The following is a 16,690-nucleotide window of genomic DNA, read 5'->3' as shown; positions in this document are numbered from 1 at the left end:
ACTTCAGGGGTAGGGAATCCTTGTATTTAGGCCAAGATTTTTCCTTTCCATGTCCCCCATGTTTTGCTGAGCCTATGCAAACAACAATTGCCATCTAACACCGTTTTTACTGTGCTCCTTTAACTCTAATCCTTTAAAAAAAAAAAAAAAACCACTTAAACTTTTTTTTTTGGTTTTTGGGTCACACCCGACGGTGCTCAGGGGTTACTCCTGGCTGACACCGGGATTCGAACCAACCAACTTTGGTCCTGGATCGGCTGCTTGCAAGGCAAACGCCACTGTGCTATCTCTCCAGGCCCCCACTTAAACTTTTGAGGTTAACTTAAATTAATAGGCATGTGCATGGAGCTGTAAAAAAATACTATGCCTTCAATGTTAAAGGAGTTACATGAATTTTGTGTCTTTAGATTGCTTTGTGTACTGCTAAGAAATGCTATAATGTACTACAATCTGGGGACTTGGGCAAAGTAATTGTGAATGTGTTTTGTTTTATTTTTCTTAATGTTTTTTTGGCTGAAAGTTCAAAATTAAGGTGTAAGTAAGGGGATTTCTTCTGAGAATTCTGTTTATGGGTGATTGTCTTCCCACTTTAATTTCACCTTGTCCTCTTTCTTTGCATCTTTGTCCTCATAAAATAAAAAATAAAAATATCTATTTTATTTGGATTTGGTCTCAACTGAGATAGAGGAGGGAGTTATTGTGACTCAATACATAAAAATAGGGGTGCTATGTAAGCATCCTATAAAGCTAAAAAGACAGCTTTCCACTACAAAGATAATTCACTACAAAATGTCTATGGCGCCATTCTTGAAAAACTCTACATATCACATGTGTTCATTGTTAATTTATAGATTAGCCCCTGTTCAGTGTCAAACCCTACTTATTTTTTGAGGCTTGCTTCATTTCTACCTTTTCTAATTCTCTATTTTTAATGCATTGTGAGTCTATTTTACTAACAGTGGTTATAGCAAGCTTTGTCTTATTTTAGATTTAGTGTCTTGTGACCTATGTGCTAACTTGTCAGGTTATTGCTGCTGGTGCCAGGCCTACAGTCTACCTTATTGCACAAAATACCAAGTACAAGTTTCTAACTATGTTATACAATTAATAAATACTTTGAACTTAAAGACTGAACCCATTTGCGTGGAAATTCTAAATTCTCATAAGAAAACCTGGGACAGATTTTTAGATTCAAACAATAATCTGCAGCAACTTCATTAAAAGCAAAGCTAGAAGAAATGAGTATGTAGAAAAAGAAAGGACAGAGCCCCCGGATATGCACCTAAGATAAGAGAGTTAGAATGTGTACTTATTTTTAATTATGATAAAATTGTGCATATAATCTATCATTTTAGCTTTTAAATATTGTTTATGCCATTATGTACATATTAAATGCATTATTGTGAATATAACACCATCTGTCTCCAAAATCCCCAATGAAAATATTGTACCTATTAAAAAATAACAGCCTCATCTCATTCCTCTCTTACCCTCATGCCTAGTTCTATTCTGAATCATAAATTTTACAACTATGGGAAACACAAATAAAGGGAATCTTTGCCTTTTTGTAGCTAGCTTATTTCCTTTAGCATACTATCTTGACAGTCGATCCACATTGTACCATGTGTCAGTGTCTTTTCCTTCTTTATTTAATATTTTATTTCTTTCATTTGTTTGTTCTGTTTTGTTTTTGTTTTGGGGGGAAGCAACACCCATTTGACACTCAGGGGTTACTCCTGGCAAAGTGCTCAGAAATCACTCCTGGCTTGGGGAGACCACATTGGACGCCGGGGATCAAACTGTGGTCTGTCCTAGGCTAACACTTGCAAGACAGATGCCTTACCTCTAGTGCTACTGCTCTGGCCCCAATATTTTATTTCTTAATCACAGTGAATTACACAAAGTTATTTTTTTCTGTTTGAAACTATTTAAATAGGATGGTTTATAAAGTTGTTTATAATAGGTATTCAATATTCCAACATCAATCCCACCACCAGAGTGATTTTCCCTCCATCAGTGTCCTAAGTTACCCACCCACCACCAGCCTGCCCCCTTAGAAGGCACAAAATATTTACTTTATATTGTTTGTTACTGAAGTTATTGTCTAAGAATTTGCTGAGTTAGTTGAGCATTCTTTGCTATTTTATCTTCACTAATTGAGTTTCATTGGCTTCCACACAACTTTTTAATCTAATGTTCTGTGTTCCTATTGGGTTGTCAATACTGTGAACTTCGGTGATGTCACATCTGTTGTCACCAAGTTATTAGACACCAAGGCATCTCTGACCTGCCAAGTTCAATGCAGTGGCAGATTCTTTCTAAAATCAGTTGTAGGACTGGGCTCTTTTGCAGAAGTACATGTAGGTGGGTAGAATGCTGGGCCCTCCAGCAAGTCATGGACTAGACCTGACCATCCCAAGAAGGTACCAGTGATCTGAGCCCAAGGACCAAGCCTTTTTCAGAATAGCAGTGGCATCACACCCAAGTTAAATCATTATTAATTTTCAGGCATAAAATATTTCAAAACCATTTCCCTTCACCAGTGTCCACTTTCCTCCATCAATATCCTCCATTTCCTCCTTTCCCCCAGCCTGCCTATAAAGCAAGCACTCTTTCCCTCCATCATTGTTCTAGTGCTCTCTTCCCTAACTCCCCACGACCCCCATTCCAGTAAAACTTCCTATTGAAGAACAGTTCTAATCTTCATTTCTATTGGCGTTGGGGTTATGTTATTCCTCTACTATGTTTCTTTATGTACCACATATGAGAGAGATTATTCTGCATCTCTCTCATATCTGGGTCATATGGTAGCTCAATTCATAAGTTTTTTTTTTGTTTTTTTTTTTGGTTTTTGGGCCACACCCAGTGACGCTCAGGGGTTACTCCTGGCTATGTGCTCAGAAGTCGCTCCTGGCTTGGGGGACCATATGGGATGCCGGGGGATCGAACCGCGGTCCGTCCAAGGCTAGCGCAGGTAAGGCAGGCACCTTACCTCTAGCGCCACCGCCCGGCCCCTCAATTCATAAGTTTTTAAGTAATGCACAGCAATATGAACACTGGAAGACAATTCTTCCCAAAAGGTTGGCCCAGTTTATATTCTCACAAGCAAAACATAATGTTCTCTTTTCCTCCACATCCGTGTCAATAATGGTAGTTTTTGTTCATTTTTAAACTGAATTGTGTAATACAGTTACAAAGTTATTTATGATTGAATTTTGGTCATAAAATGTCCCAACACCAATCCCTTTACCAGTGCACTTTTACAACTATCAATGTTGCCAGTTTCTTTCCAGTCCTGCCCTAGCCTGCCTCTATGTGAGATATTCTCTCTCTCTCTCTCTCTCTCTCTCTCTCTATATATATATATATATATATATATATATACATATATATATATACACACACACGTATATATTTCCCTTTAGAAACTGTGATGTGCTATATTTGCATCCATTGACATTTTTTTCTTTTATTGATATGGTGTGTTCCGTTGACTTACTACATATGTTGAACCACCCTTACATGCAAGGGATGAATCCTCAATTTAAATTTTTTATTGAGACCAATGTGAATTACAAGTCTTTCACAGTTGAATTTCAGGCATAATGACAGTGAATTAGGGCTATTCCCACCACCAGTGTTGACTTCCCTCCACCATAGTTCCCAGCATGCATCCTATACCTTTACCCTTAGCACCCTGATCTACCAGTATAATAGGTCCATTTTGTGTATAAGTTGTTACAGTTTGAGTCTATAGATTTGTCATTGATTTTGGTTTGAGTATTTAGATCTGACCATTTTTTATTTCCACTCAATGCTCCTGAGACTGCTTGGCGACTGGGTCCCATGCACTTTTTATTTTCTTTTCTAAATTTGTATGAGGACATAGAAATATAAGGTAGGGGCCGGAGAGATAGCATGGAGGTAAGGCGTTTGCCTTTCATGCAGGAGGTCATCGGTTCGAATCCCGGCATCCCATATGGTCCCCCGTGCCTGCCAGGAGCAATTTCTGAGCCTGGAGCCAGGAATAACCCCTGAGTACTGCCGGGTGTGACCCAAAAACCACAAAAAAAAAAAAAAAAAGAAATATAAGGTAGAACAAGATGATTCATGTTCTGTGTTCTGTAAAAAAAGAAAAGGCTGGAGCCCTTATCTAGTAGCTATAAATAAAATTTAAAAAAGAAAAGGGGGGCAGATGTAACAAGGTTTTTGTTTTGTTTTGTTTTGCATAGGTGCAGTAAATCTTGGGGGAATTAGAAAGAAAATTTCCTTGTCCTAAGAGATACAGGGTGTCTCTGCCCCCCTAACCTTGAAACATACTGTCATAAGACCAACTACAAGCTCCAGACATGTTAGTTGTCAAACCTCAAGGTCTTTCTTTATGGTCTCAGAAAAAGTTCTATTCAGTTCCAGTTGTCTAAGTCAGTCTTCAGTAATAGAGGTCCTAGTATGGAGCATCTTCTGATTACATCTCATCATTAGGTGGTGAGAGAGAGCAAACTGCCCTTAGAACATGTTGCTGCTGTTTCCTCATAGTTAGGTTGTCAGATGACCCTACCCTGGAGTATGTTGGTGGGCAGTATTAAGGCCTCCTCCAGGGGAAAGTTTGATCCCTGGTTCTGGTGCAGGAAACTGTGCCAGTTCTAAGGTTGCTATTCAGGGTTCCATGTTGAACGGTGATTGATGTCTAATCAATTGAGGTCTAAGTCAAGTCCCCATGACAAATGTGCAGATGGGAAGGCTCCTCTGTATTATAAAATGTATGGTTCTTATCCTTTTTAGATAATAATTTGTTTCTATACATAAGATTTTCCCCCATTTTAGTGTGCCTATGCAAAAAGGAACGATGCCATATAATATTGGTGCATCTGGGGATAAAAATAACAAGATATATAATCTCTGTGTCTTGGTTTTGACCCGAGCTCTTATCCCAAATAAGACTTTCCTACTAGGATTTCCTACTAAGCCAAACCAAAACAAGCAAAACAAACAAAAGAAAGGAAAAGAAAAAATAATAAAATAAAAAAGGGATGGGGAGGCTACCTCTACAGATGGAAATAAGCACTGAGAGTTATAATTATCAAGGATATGTAGAAACATACAAAAAATATAGATATGTCACTACATTCATAGTAATTTCTATATTTCTATAAGGAGGATGGGCAGAAGGTCCACTAGGGTGTCATATTCTTAGCACGAAAGGCTGCTTCAAATACTCCCAAGGAATTTTCCCAAAACCCACTGGGAAGCCTCACCCTGACCAGGTAACTGGTAAGTTCCATAAAAAAATTTTTGAAATCAATTTTATGGTACTGACATCATATTTCCTTCACATTTCGTTGGCCTATAATTATTTCTCCCTTCTGCTGTGTATTACAAGCAAATATAGTCTTGTTTCAATTCCCATAACCTGTATAATTTCAGCACCAAATTAAAGACATTTAGAAACAATATATTTCTCTCTGTCTCGTCTCTTACCTCTGTCTCTCCTCTCTCTCTCTCCCCCCCTTCCCCTCCACCCCTCTCTCTCTGTTTTCAGATTGCCCTTGTAGTTTCTGCTTCTGGAAATCAAAATAATTGGCCAGGACGTAGATTTGGGACATTACACTTTTCCCAGATCTAAGAATTGCATCTTTGTATATATAGCTCTCTCCTTCACTTCGACCTTTAAACAATAGAACCTATTCCCTTAGAATAGGAACTTGACAGAGAATTATTGACAGAGAGGGTTGTTGTGCAGTTATATTGTGTAGAATTATTGTTGTTATAATTGAGTGATTGGTTTGTGAAATTGATCTCTGAGAGATTCTTTTAGAGTCAGTTTGGTTAGCACAAATATTGCTAGTTCTTTTTGTCTGAGAATGTTTCTAACCCTCCCTCCCATGTAAATGAGATTTTGCTGGGTAGTGAACTCTAAGTTAAAAGTTTCTTTCATTCAATAGTTTAATTATGTCATTCCACTGTCTTTTGCCTGAATTGTTTTAAATGGAAGATTTGGTTTGACTCTTATGTTCCTTCCTTTGTACTTGAGGTTTTATTCTCCCGTATTGCTTTGAATAATTCATCTCTGTCTTTTGCCATGTGGATTACTATATAGCTTGGTGTTGATCTGTTATGGTCTATTTTGGTTGTACTCTTTTCACCTCTCTCTTTCCAGAGAGTGGTAAAAATTATCTACTATTATTTCCCTCACTACGTGTTCTTCTTTTTCCTTTTACCTTCTCTTCCTGTACTCCTATAAGTTGTAGATTGTTTCTTTTGTATTTGTTCACTAAGTACCTTACATTTTCTTCCAAAGTTTTGTCTCTCATTTCTTTATTGACTTCTTTGTTGTTGCTGGCTTGCATTTTGTCTTCAAGTTCATCTATGTGATTCACTATGTGTGTAATTCTGCTACTATGGCTTGCTAACATGTTTTTAGTTCCATTTGTATGTATTCTCTCATCTTTTTATAGAGTTCTTCGAGTTGGTTGAATAGTCCGTCTATGAATTTTTTAATTTTTTTGGCTACATTTATTTTGTGATTAACTTCTATTTTCAGTGAATCGTGGTCTGAAAGGATAGTTAATACAATTTGAATCTTTTTGAATTTATGAATGTCTGTTTTGCATCCCAGCATATGGTCTGTCTGGTTTATATATCAAGTTGTGTTGAAGTCTCTAATTACTATTGTATTGCTATCATTATCCTATTTGAAATATATTAGGAGTTGTTTTAAGTATTTTTTGGTCCCTAATTCAAAGTATCTATTTTAATAATAGTATGACCACCCTAGACTTTTTGAGGGAATTATTTGCTTCCAACTTTTGACTTTGAGTCGTGTCTGCCCTGAATATTCAAATGTATTTCCTTCAGGCAAAAAAACATTGGATTCAAATATTTTAATCCATTTTGTCATTCATTCTGTGTCTCTTCTTTGGTGCATTTAGACAATTGATATTGAAAGAGACTATTGCTATGGAGTCTTGTGCCATCTTTCTGTAGAAGCTTTGTCTATTTGTGTGATTTGTCTTATCTTAAAGTAGCCTCTTCAGTTCGTTTTTAAAGTTGGTTTTGAGTCTATAACCTTCCTGAGCTGTAGTTTTATATATGAAGTTGTATATCATTGCTTCAAATCTGAATGAGAGTCTGGCTGTTATTCAGAGTAAGGTGTTCATTTCATTGAGTTTGTTTTTTTTTTTCACTGTATACCACTACTGTATTTGGACATAAAGTATTTTACTTGGTAAATCTGAAATTCTTCTTAAGGATACTTTTTTGTGATTTTCTTTTTAGATCTTGTAGTTTTTATTATTCTATCTCTGTCTATTGTTTATGTCATTCTAATTAGGTTATGCCTTATAGTATTTTTCTTTAGATCTTTTTTAACTGGTTCTCTTTAAGGTCTCCAGGACATGGGTGCATGTTCAGTTCTGTGAACTTTTCAGTAATATATCTTTGACTGTTGGTTCCTCATAGGGGTTGTCTTGCTTGCCTTCAGGGTCCCAATTCTTCTTATGTTCTCTTTTTTTGTTTTTATTTTGTTTTTGTTTTTGGGCCACACCCGGCAGCTTTCAGGGGTTACTCCTAGCTCTGCACTCAGAAACACTTCTATTCATCTCTTCCACATTTTTTTCACATTGTTGGAGGGGTTTTTTCCTGGCAGGCTCTGGGACCAAATGTGATGCTGGGATTCAAACCACCATCCTTCTGCATGTAAGGCAAATGCCCTACCTCCATGATATCTCTCCAGCCCCTTATGTTCTCTTCTTATCCTCTTGAATCCACCTCAAAGTTCTCTTGTCAACTGTTAATTTACTTTCAAACTTTGTCCATCTTCTACTGTTGTCTAGAGGTTTAAAGCAACTCATCTTGGCGCTCACTCATTCTGTCCTCAGCAAATGTTACTCTGCTGCTAAGGTCTTCCATTGAGTTTTTTATTTTACCTATAAGTTATTAAGTCCTCTTATTTTTTGGTTGAAGTTTCATCTTTTCAGCTGTCATATCCTCTTGTGATGTCTGTTTTAACTTTTATCTTATTTGCTTGTTCAGTGGCACTTTGTTCTTAAAGCTTCAACATGGCTGTCCATTCTATGGTTTCTTTGAATTCCTTAGATAGCCTCAACATTTTCTCTCTAAAGTCCTTATCAGAGAGACTATATATCTGATGAAAATTGGTTGGGTCTTCAGGGATACTTACTCACTAGTGTGGTGGGGTTTTGTATTGCTTTCTCGTTATGATCTTTGCAGTCTGTATACATTTCTTGTGTGCTGTGCAGTTGAATGCCTCAGTTAGGATGTCTTTGTATGCTTACTGTGAGGTAAAAAGGAATGTGTGTTGGTGGAGCAATGCTTAGCTTTGGTTTCTGAGATGTCTCTATTGCTTAGGAAACAGAGCTAGCCAGATTCTAGCCATGGTGACTAGAAACTTCCTACAGTCCTTGTGCTTCTTGGGCTTCCTAATCTAGGGGTTAAATGGCACTCTTAAGTGCTTTGTTTTCTGTGATGCCTCAGTTGCTTGGGGACCAATGTTCTTTTTGATGTATTCCAGTGATGTTTGGCTTGCTCAGGATTACTGATATAGAGCATTTTTTTCTCTTGGTTTTCAGTCATTGGTTCTTCTTTGGAAACACTTCTGTTCATCTCTTCCACATTTTTTCACATTGTTAGAGGTTTTTTATTTTCTTGTAAAGTTCTACCAGTGCTTTATATATTTTGTATATTAACCCTCTATCAGAGTGGTTGGCAAATACTTTCTCCCATTCTATGGGTTGTCTTTGTATATTAGTAATTGTTTATTTGGAGGTGCAGAAGCTTCTTAATGTTATGCCTGTTTTAACTTTTATTTCATTTGCTTGTTCAGTGGCATTTTGTTCTAAAGTTTCAACATTATTTAAAGCTAAATAATATCCCATTGCATGTATATACTACATTTTGTTTGTGCATTTGTCTATTGATAAACCTTGCTTAGCTTTTTACCTTTAACTGTTATAAATAATGTTGATATAAGCATGTAAATATGAGTTTCTACTTTCACTTATTTTGTATATATACTCAATAAATGTAATATTTAGGGGAAAGGAGAGATAGTACAGCAAAGCAAGGTGATTGTCTTGTATGCAGTGGGCCTGGGTTCCATTTTTAGCATTGAATATAGTTCTTCAAGCTGGATGTGGCCCAAAAACTAAAAAAAAAAAAGAAAATTTTTTGATCATGTGATAATTATCTTTTTAATTTTTGAAGGACTTTAATGTTTTTATTATAACAACTACACCATTTAACATTCCCACCAACAGCAGATAAGGACACTAATTTCTCCACATCTTTAATGACCTATAATATTTTCTGTTTGTACTTTAAAACAGACATTCTAATAAGTTTTGATCAGTATCATATTGCAGTTTTTTCTTCCCTAATATCTACTAGTATAAACATCTTTGTATGTGCTAATTGCTCATTTATGTATTTTAGTTGTAAGGGTAAACTCAAGTCCTTGCCTATTTTTAAATCAATTTGTTTTGTTTTATTGTTGATGCGCTACAGTTATATACATATTATAGATTTCACTCATTTACTGGAAACATGAATTTTAAGTATTTTTTTAATTTCATGAATTACTTTTTTACTCTATTGCTTGTGTTGAAATACTTTTTAAATCAGTGACAAATGTATTAAGTTTATGTATTTCACTAATAACTATATATATTTATTTTTATAATATATTTATTTAAGCACCATGATTACAAACATGTTTGTAGTTGGGTTTTAATTGTAAAAAAGAAAATCCCCGTCTCTAGTATAACCTTCCCACCGCCAATGCCCCCATATTCCTCTTCCCCTCATCCTCTGCCTGTATTCAAGACAGGCTTTCTATTTCTCTCATTCACTACCATTATCATGATAGTTGTTAGTGTAGTTATTTCTCTAATTGCACTCACCTGTGTTTAACTTATTTATTTATTTATTTATTTTGATTTGATGCTCAGGAGTTACTCCCGCTTAAGCAATGTGCTCAGAAATCACTCCTGGCTCAGGGAACCATATGGCATTCAGGGGATCAAAATCAAGTCCGTCCTGAGTCAGCCACATGCAAGGTAAATGCCCTACCACTACACTATCACTCAGGCCCCAGTTTAAATATTTTTAGTTTTGATGAAGCTCAATGAATGTTTCTATTTTATCTTTCGTTGACCATACATTTACGACCATAGCCAAAATATTATTGCCAAATCCAATGTTTTGAAATGTTTTCTCTGTTGTCTAGCATACATTTTGCTCCTACTTTGGGTCTTCAATTTATTTTGACTGATACTTTAAATGCTGATTATTATAAATGATGATCAAAATGTTTATATGCCTACTGGCCATTCATATTCTTCATCAGAAATGCTTGTTCATTATTTCTCTCCATTTTATTGATAGGTTGCTTATTTTGTTCTTAAGATTTATGGCTGCTTTATATGTCCTAAATATTAACCCCTTATATTATGTACTGCATGCAAATATTTCCATTCAATCAGTCAAGCATCTTTTTATTTTAGTTTCTTTTGTCATGCAAAAAAACTCAATTTTATGTAGAGTCATTTATTTAGTTTTACTTTGGTATTTTTCCATCTGGAGTCATATCTTTGAAGACACCTCTGAGGTCCATATCCTAAATAGTACTTACTTTTTTGAAACATACTTTGTGTCTGGTTTAATTTCAATATGTTAATGTACTTAAGTTAAGATTTATGAACAGTAGGAGAAATAATTCCAGTTTCATTTTTTCTGTGCATAGCTCTCCAGTTTTCCTTTTCTTGCTCCACTCAAACACCCCACTCCCATGTCATAGATTAACTTGTCCAGAAACTGAAGAATTTATCTCTGGGATCTCAATTCTGTTCCATTGGTCTGAGAATATATCTTTATTCTAGTACCACACCATTTTAACTACGATAGCTTAATAGTATAAAGGCAGGAAGTAAATCCTGTTTTTCTCAAAATTGTTTTGGCCATTTGAGAGAGAGAAATTATTCCACACATATTTTAGTAGAATTTGTTCTAAGTTCTCAAAGACTGTCATTAGGATTTTGATGGAGGTCTCACTAATTCTATGTAATGCTTTGGATAAGATGTTCATAATGTCTATGTTAATTTTTCCAGTCTTTAAACATGGATTTTATTTTTAATTTTTTGTGGTCCTTTCCTATGTATTTCAAAAGTAGCTTAAAATTTTATGTGTGTAAATATTTCCCGTCACTTTTTTTGTTTGTTTTTTGTTTTTTGTTTTTTTAACAGAACTATTTAATAGTTATATCTTTATGTACAAAAGTACTCCATTATTTTAACAGAGCATTAAATAGCTATTCTTTTTTTTATAATTTTTATTTTGATCGTAGTGGTTTACATATTGTTGACAATAATATTACAGGTTCACATTTACATAAAATCAGGGGGGTTCCCATCACCGATTTGTCCTCCCTACACCTCCATGTTCGTCCTACCTCCCATATCCTCCTCCCTCTCCCCTGGGGCTGTGAGAAATTGTGGTCCCCTCTATACCTAGCTTACTACTTAGTAGTCTTGATCTTGGTGCCTCCCTTATTTCCCCCTCTAACTGGGAGGAAGGACTACGTAGTTCAAGTTATGTGGTTTTATTTGAAGAAGAGAAAAGTAATAAACTGGGGTAAAAGTCTAATATGCCGAAAATGGGGGGAATCCTTCTAGAGGCTCTCATCGTCGGTTTGAGAGATGAAGGAGAAAAAGAAGGTGAAACACCCCAACAGTACAAAAAGAAGAGTCAAATATCCAGTGAGCACTCCAGTGATAACGATAGGCACCACAAAAAAAAGCCATGGTCTTGAGTTAAAACGTGACAGAGCACCTAAAGAAAGAAAGAAAAGAAAAAAAAACAATATAAATATAAATATATATGGGACAACAACTTCAATAACCACACCAAAACAAAGAAATCGACAAAAAGTAGATAGATAAATAATAATAATAATAATAATAATAATAAATGAAGAAAAAATAATATATAAAAGATAAAAATGTTTTGTGCTTTTTGCCTTCTTTTTTTTCCTTCCTTCACTGGCACAGTAAATATTGGGGTCATTCGAAAAGGAATTCACCTGGCCTTAGCGCTATGGGGTTTCTCCACCCTTGGGGTATATTGTCACGGGATTAACTATAGACTCCGTTCAAGGATCATTTACTCTCCCGGTGGTGCTTTTGTGGTGTTTGGAAGACTTCTGCTCCGTCCTGGGTGATGAAATAAGACCTCTGTATCTATAGATCTCAGTATCTGCACAGGTCCAGGAGTGGGACTTATGATGAAGTCTTTCTTTGTGGTTCTAGAAGTTCTGTTCCCTCAGCGTCATTTTAATCCATCTTCTGTGGTTGGTGGTCTTGGTCTTTGCACTGATTCTAGGATGGAACCTAGGATAGCGTCTTTCGTTGTGTTTCCAGAAGCCCCATTCCGTTGCCATTGTCTCTGCCGGACCTTTGGAACTGGGGATCATGGTTATTGTTCCCGTCACATTTTAAGTTGATTTCCCCCATCTCTGCCTGTATTCAAGACAGGCATTCTATTTAACATTTTAAAACAGTATTTTTTAATTTATAAATAAATTATTTAATTGAATTACCATGAGATACAGCTTTGTTCATGATGAATTTCTTTCATACATTGTTTCACACCTTTCATCAGTATACGTATCCTGCCTCCAATGTCCTTTTGTTTTCCTCTCACCTGCCTCCCTTGTTACACATATTTTTTCTCTTTTTTCCCTCCTTTTAGACACTGTAATTTGCAATATTGTTACTAAAGGGGTATCATGTTTATCACTTTGTATCCTTTCAACTTTCAGTTTTTGTCCAGAATGATTTTTCCAATTATTCTTTTCTTTCTTTAAAAATAATGCTCTTTATTTTGGGGCCAGAGTGGTGGCGCAAGCCTTGCCAGTGCTAGCCTAGGGCAGACCATGGTCCAATCACCTGGGTCCCATAAGGTCCCCCAAGCCAGGAGCAATTTCTGAGCACATAGCCAGGAGTAACCCCTGATCGACACTGGGTGTGGCCCCAAAACAAAACAAAACAAAATGCTCTTTATTTAACGAGCATGTATTACATAGTTGATATAGTTGATTGTAAGACATTATTCAATTCGAGATAAGTTAGAGCAAAAATTTTTTTTTTTTTTTTTTGGTTTTTGGGCCACACCCGGTAACGCTCAGGGGTTACTCCTGGCTATGCGCTCAGAAGTCGCTCCTGGCTTGGGGGACCATATGGGACACCGGGGGATCGAACTGAGGTCCGTCCAAGGCTAGCGCAGGCTAGGCAGGCACCTTACCTCTTGCGCCACCTCCCGGCCCCAGAGAGCAAAATTATTTAAAAAAAAAAATAGAAAGAATAAAACATGGCAAAGAAGGGGCCGGAGAGATAGCATGGAGGTAAGGCGTTTGCCTTTCATGCAGGAGGTCATCGGTTCGAATCCCGGCGCCCCATATGGTCCCCTGTGCCTGCCAGGAGCAATTTCTGAGCCTGGAGCCAGGAATAACCCCTGAGCACTGCCAGGTGTGACCCAAAAACCAAAAAAAAAAAAAAAAAAAAAAAAACATGGCAAAGAAGAGAAAAAAATGTATAGTGACAAGAAATTTGTGAAATCATTTTAACTCAAGTGATGTCATTAAGTCATTGCCAAAGGTTTAATAAGCTCTTGTTACTAGCTGACAATTCTGTTATTTCATTTGCTTCTAAATATTAAGCAACCTTAGTTATAATCGGCCTCTGAATTGGTGTGTTCCTGTAGGGATGACAGTATTGAACAAGAATGAAATTGTCGCACAGCAACAAAAGAGCCCACTTAGTCCAGTAATTCAAAGTACTATTGCCCATATTGCAACTTTTATGTAGCACGTTTCAGATGCCAGGTCTCCCAGAAGGATGAGAAGGGAGAGAATGGTGATTGTGAAACAATCACTTCAAAACTGTCTTGGTAAAATTAGCCCAAATACCTGCATACCTGGAGATTTGGTCAGATTGGTGTCTCTTCAAAGAGTTATAGAGGGCAATTATCATTTATATAGTTGTCTTTTCTTTGCACTAATTGCACTCCCTCACTATTTGTGTCAAGCTTCCTACCAGTGTCTGTGGAACACTATTTTAAATAGAATTGTCTTTTACATTTCCTTCTAATCTAGTTCAATAAGTGCATGAAAAAAATACTATAGATTTTGTCTATTCATTGTGTAGCCTGTTACCTATACCCAAGAGATTTTAAGGTTTTCTAAGTATAATGACACCTGCAATGATAGTTTAACTTCTTTTTAAACTTGAGTTCTTTTTATTTATTTATTTATTTTATTCTGTATGATGACTATCAGGCTATACTGAATAGTAGTGAGAAAGCTGACATCTTTGCCTTGTGCTTGATCACAGCTGAAGAGCTTATATTTTTTTCAGTATGATATATCATATTGGCTGTGGATTTGTTGTAAATGATTATGACTGTCTTGAGCTATGCTCCTTCAATCCCTATTTTGTTGAGGGATTTTTATGAAATAGCTGCTACATCTTGTCAAAAGTTTCTTCTACAATTAGTTATATGATCATATGATTTTTATCTTCTGATTTGTTGATCTAGTATGTTAATTGATTTATCTATATTGAACTTCATTGTGTCCCTGGTATGAATCCACTTGTTCATGGTGTATGATCCTTTTAGTATATTGCTGAATTTGGTTCACTAAAATTTTTTTGAGGACCTTACATTGATGTTCATATGATTTTCTTTTTTAATAATATTTTATCTGCTTTTGTTATTAGGGTAATGTTAGCTTTATAAAAGCTATTAAGATTCCTGTTACTTGGGGCTGGCGAGGTGGTGCTAGAGGTAAAGTGTCTGCCTTGCAAGCACTAGCCAAGGAAGGACTGCGGTTCGATCCCCCGGCGTCCCATATGGTTCCCCCAAGCCAGGGGCGATTTCTGAGCGCTTAGCCAGGAGTAACCACTGAGCATCAAACGGGTGTGGCCCAAAAAAACCAAAAAAAAAAAAAAAGATTCCTGTTATTTTATTATTTTGGAAAAGCTTGAGAGAAATTGGCAGTATTGGAACCTTCTTCAAAGGTTTGATAGTACTCACTACTAAATCCATAAAAACCAGGCTCTTGAGGGGGGAGAGATATTTGGTTACTGTTTTAATTCCATATTCATAACTGATCTTTTCAGGTTTTTATTCTTTTATTTAAACACCATGGTTACAAAGTTATTCATGATTGAGTTTCAGTCTTTCAATGTACACCACCCTTCATCAGTGAACATTCTCCCCTAGGTCTGTTCAGGTATTATCCTTCTTCCTGGTTTAATCTTCAGAATTGTATTATTTGAAATATTCATTCACTTTTTTCTTTATTCTCTAGGTAGTCTTTTGTAAATAGATACAGAGTCTTTCGTAGAGACTTCTTTGTGCATTTCTTAAATTTTTTAAATATGGAATGTTTCACGACTTTGAGTGTCTTGAAATTTCTTCCCTTCCCATGTCTAATCTAATTTGTTTGGGGCCAGCCCAGCTGGGGCTGAAATAGCAGGCAAGCTCATGGGAGAGAGACCCTGCTTGCATGTTGCCAATGGCCAGAAGCTACTGAGGGTTGGAACCACTTAAGAGAATGTTTGCATTCACTACAATATAAGGGCCCAAACTTACCTGTGGAGATTCAGGTTTTCCCACACTATTGTTTCAAAAATAAATGTCCTTTTAATGTTCTTTATTGGTATCCTTATTTTAAAAAATCATTTGACTATATATGAAAAAGACTTATTTCTAAATTCCCTATTCTAGTCCAATCATTTACATATGTATATATACATATACACATACGTATATACATATATTTGTGTGTGCCAGTATCACACTATTTTGATTACTATATTTTGTGGTAAGTTGGTTTGGTTTTTTGGTTTTTGGGTTTTTGGGTCTCACCCGGCAGGGCTCAAGGAAGGGTTAATTCTGGCTCTGCACTCAGAAATCTCTCCAGGCAGGCTGGGGAACCATATGGGTGCTGGGAATCAAACCGGATTCCTCTGGTTCTGCTGCATCCAAGGCAATTGCCGGACCACCCTGCTATCTCTCCAGTTCCTGTGGTAAGTTTTAAAATGCTAAAAATGTGAGACCTCTAGCAGTGCTCTTTGTTTTTAATTTATTTGGCTATTTGGGATCTCTGAGATTCAACGTGAATGTTACAATGTGTCCTTCCATTTATGCAAGAATAGCTTTGAAATTTTGATAGAGATCATTGTAATCTTTAGATCCATTGGGTTGTATTAGAATTCTAACTCATATCTTCCAATTCATATTCCCTTGGTTACAAATTTTCCCTTTATTTATTATGTTTTCTTTTAATTCTTTCAACAACTTTTTATAATTTACAGTGTATAGGCCAATCATATTATTTTAAGGTAAGTAATTTACAAGAAATATAATATGAACAGTATTAAAAATTTTGGTTTTTAGGGGGGTTTTATGTTTCTTTGTTTTTGAGCCACACACATTGACACTCAGGGCTTACTCCTGGCTATACACTCTGAAATCGCTCCTGGCTTGGGGGGACCATATGGGATGCTGGGGGATCAAACCACAGTCCGTCCTAGGCTAGCGCTTACAAGGAAAGAGACTTACCTCTAGCACCACCGCTCCAGTGCCAGTATTAGAAATTTTAAAATAGAAATG

Source organism: Suncus etruscus, chromosome 6, assembly GCF_024139225.1.
Source record: "Suncus etruscus isolate mSunEtr1 chromosome 6, mSunEtr1.pri.cur, whole genome shotgun sequence".
In the NCBI taxonomy this organism is placed as follows: Eukaryota; Metazoa; Chordata; class Mammalia; order Eulipotyphla; family Soricidae; genus Suncus; species Suncus etruscus.
Note: the sequence above shows the minus strand (reverse complement) of the source record.